The sequence below is a fragment of the Gossypium hirsutum genome, chromosome D08 (assembly GCF_007990345.1).
Source record: "Gossypium hirsutum isolate 1008001.06 chromosome D08, Gossypium_hirsutum_v2.1, whole genome shotgun sequence".
NCBI lineage: Eukaryota > Viridiplantae > Streptophyta > Magnoliopsida > Malvales > Malvaceae > Gossypium > Gossypium hirsutum.
The window spans coordinates 44,162,159-44,165,885 of NC_053444.1; the positions used below are offsets into that span (position 1 = coordinate 44,162,159).

The 3,727-nt window shown below is 37.9% G+C and overlaps 1 non-coding gene across 1 annotated transcript; it reads left to right on the forward strand.

Annotated features, from left to right (window-relative positions):
* The first annotated feature begins 3,418 nt into the window (after nt 1–3,418).
* LOC121220542 (small nucleolar RNA R71) lies at nt 3,419–3,525 on the forward strand. Its single transcript, XR_005917755.1, has one exon. It is a non-coding gene; the product is annotated as a small nucleolar RNA R71 (small nucleolar RNA).
* The last annotated feature ends 202 nt before the right edge of the window (nt 3,526–3,727 follow it).

Genomic DNA, 3,727 nt, shown 5'->3' on the forward strand with positions numbered 1-3,727 from the left:
CTTTAGCTCCATCTTCGCTTGCATCGTCAGTCTCTTCCGTCCATGTCTCAAAGATAACATCTTTGCTACTGGTTTCAAGTATTCTCTTCGACAAGAATGGCTCCCATACTTTCTTATAATCCATTGGGATCCCAGATTTGTCACAACATCAAGCACTTGTTGAAGAAAATCCCAATTGATTTTGCTCATCATAGGGTAGTACTCATCTTCTTCAACATTAGGTAAATTAAACAAATCATTTATGGACTTAGAAGTAAGAGGTACATTTTTCTTTCGAATAATGACTTCAGTAGCATCTTGCGTAGTAAAACTAGCATAGAATTCTCAAACTAGTTCATCATTGGGAAGTGAACGAGCATCACAGAATCGTTCCCTTTTGAGATCATTGATTATCTTTCTAATTGGCATAGGAGTAACCATCACATCATTGCTCTTCAGGTTAAAACCTTTTTTCGGCATCATAGGTTGATACTTGAAAATTGAATCAATTCACTCTTTCACTTCTTCATCAACCACAATCGGGTTTTCAGGAGTAGTCTTTGATGATCTAGTTCTTTTGCAAGACATGGTATTTTCCTAAAAATTCAGCAGAGTTTCTGCACAAGAGAGAAAAGAGAAATCGACAAAGTTGGTATAACTTGCTAAGGCAAAAATCTTGCGACAGCAAGGATGGTGCAGCGGCGATCTCTTTGCGGAGGCTGTAGGGAATTTTGGCAAAAAGAAGAAAAGAACTAGGGTTTCTTTCGAGATTTGAGGTTGACGGCACAAAAGGGAGATTTAGGAATTTTTAGTGTGTAAGAAAATTTCTTTGAGGGATATGAAAATTAGTAGAATGATGAGGGGTTTATATAGGGAAAAATTAGGGCAACATGTAGCAAGAATTTAGCTACATTAATGTTACTTGGGCGGCAAGTAATGGGTGTGACAGTAAGGCCTAAATTTTTTTCCTCCCTTTTGCTGTCTTGGGCCTCAAACTCAGACTGTATCTTAAAAAAATGATTAGTACTTGGGTCAAATTTGACCCCCTTTATTAACATAAAAATTTAAAATTTAAACTGAACAAAATAAAACTTAAAAAATTTAATTAGAAAATTTCTTCTTAACAAATTACATTAAATTAATTCCTAGGAAAGGTTAGAGGGGTCACAGCGGCACACACTGCACTGGACTTACCTACGAACTATCTGAAATAGGATAGATGATTCTCGCATCTAACCATTTTATCACTTCCTTTCTCACAACTTTTTACCTAATAGGATTGAGCCTATTTTGCCCATGAATTTGAGCTCTTTCACCTTTCTCTAAAATGATTTTATGCACGCAAAATGAAGGGCTTATACCTCGAATATCAGCTATGGTCCAACCAATTGCTTTCTTAAATTTCTTTAAAATAGCAATCAGTTGTTCCTCTTGATCTTTCGTTAGTTCTACTGAAATAATCACAGGCAAAGTAGAAAAGTCACCTAAATAAACATATTTCAAATGGGAAGGAAGTATCTTTAGTTCGAGTGTAGGTGGTTCTTCGATTGACAACTTGGGTTGCACAAATTCTTTGACTTCCAAATCCAACGGTTTAAACCGTGTAGATTGAGTAAAATTTCTCAGATTGGCTTCCATCAAAGCCATGTTTTCTTCACCTTCTTCATCCTCCAAAGGGTCAAACTTTAAGGCTTTCTCTAATGGATCTTCCTCAAAATTTCTTTCTATAGAAACCAAGGTTTCTATCTCTTCCATAACTGAATACTCCTCTGTTGGATCGAGAAATTTCATCCCTTACCTGGTCGTTAAAAGTTACCTGGTCTTGAACTCGCATGATGAGTGCGCCTTTCTGCACATCAATTAGCGTTCTCCCCGTGGCTAGGAAAGGTCTCCCAAGTATGATTGGCACTTCCTTATTTGCTTCAAAATCTAAAATAAAGAAATCAGTAGGAAAAATAAATTTATCGACTCTTACCAAAACATCCTCGATCTTTATTTCGAGATATGCTAATGATCGATCCGCTAGTTGAAGCGTCACAGTTGTAGGTCTTACCTCACCTATCCTTAACATCTTGAAGATTGATTTAGCCATCAAGTTGATACTCGCTCCTAATTCACACAAAGCTTTACCACAGTAAGATTCACCAATGTTACAAGGTATAGTAAAGCTTCCTGGGTCTTTCAATTTCGGTGGCATTTTGTTCTGCAGGAACGCACTACACTCCTTTGTCAAGGAAATAGCCTCATACTCACTCAGTCATTTCTTATTGGACAGTATATCCTTCATAAACTAAACATAATTTAGCATTTGTTCTAAAGCCTCCACCAACGGAATATTGATGTGTAACTACTTTAGAACATCCAAAAATTTCTTGAATTGCACCTTCTATTTCTGCTTGTGTTGCTCCAATCTTTACGGATATGGAGGTGATGGAACTTTCAGTTGAACCAGACAACTTTTCTGAGTCGGTAAATCTGCATCTAAAGAAGATGTTAAAATATTTGAATTCACTAGGTCAGGGTTTACCTTGTCAGACTTTGAATATTATGATTCCTTTGGTGTAGGAACATCAACAGGTGGTTGACTTTCCTCCTTTTCAACATGCTCATCATCGACATCAATCAATCGGGGTTCCAGAGTCTTTCCACTTTGCAATGCCACTGCTTGATATGTTCTTTACCCAAATTTCTTGGATTCTCAGTATCGCTCAGCAAGGTTCCTTGCGGTCTATTATGAAGCTCCATAGCTAACTGACCCATTTGGTTTTCCAAATTTTACAGTGTTGCTGTTTGGCTTTGGATCAAAGTGTCATTCTTTGTCATGTACACTTTCAACAAGTTCTCCAAACTGTTTGATGCCTCAGCTTGAGGTGGTTTTGGAGCTTGCTGATTAAACCCTTGAGATTGGTTGGGTCTTTGCTGAAATAAGTTATTGTTCGGTCCATTTCCTTGGTTGCTCCAACAAAAGTTAGGATGATTACGCCATGAAGGATTGTAGAGGTTGGACTGGGGTTCTTGTCCATTCCTATTTTGATATTGGTTCCCCACATAGTACACTGACTTGGGATTTGATGAACAATTTTCAAAAGAATGACCTTCCCCATAGTACACATAAGAAACTACTTCAAATGGACTTGGTGGCTGAGCTGCAAAATTATTAGTACTATTAGCGGTTAACTGTTTTAACATAGAGGAAATAGACGATACCTAAGCTGATAACGAAGTGAAGGAGTCAACTTCATGAACTTCGGCTACTCGTCTTCTTGAAGCTGTTCGATTTGTTGGCCATTGATAGTTATTACTCGCAATCCTCTCAATGATCTCAGAAGCCTCATTATAAGACTTAGACAAAATTGCACCATTCATGGAAGCATCTACCATCAATCTTGTATGTGCATTAAGACCATTATAGAATGTCTCCAACTGGATACAGTTAGGAATCCCATGATGTGGACACTTACGAAGTAACTCCTTGAATCGCTCCCAAGTGTTAGACAAATACTCGTCATCCAATTGTTTGAAAGTTGTGATCTCGTTCCTCAACTTAGCATTTTTGCTACGTGGGAAATACTTAACAAAAAATCTCTCTGCTAATTCTTGCCATGTAGATATGGAACTTGGTGGAAATGAATTGAGCCATGCTCATGCTCGGTCTCGCAACGAGTACGGAAACAACTTCAACCTTAGTGCTTCTTCAGTCACATCGACTATCTTGAACGAATCACTCACCTCCATAAACAATCAAAGG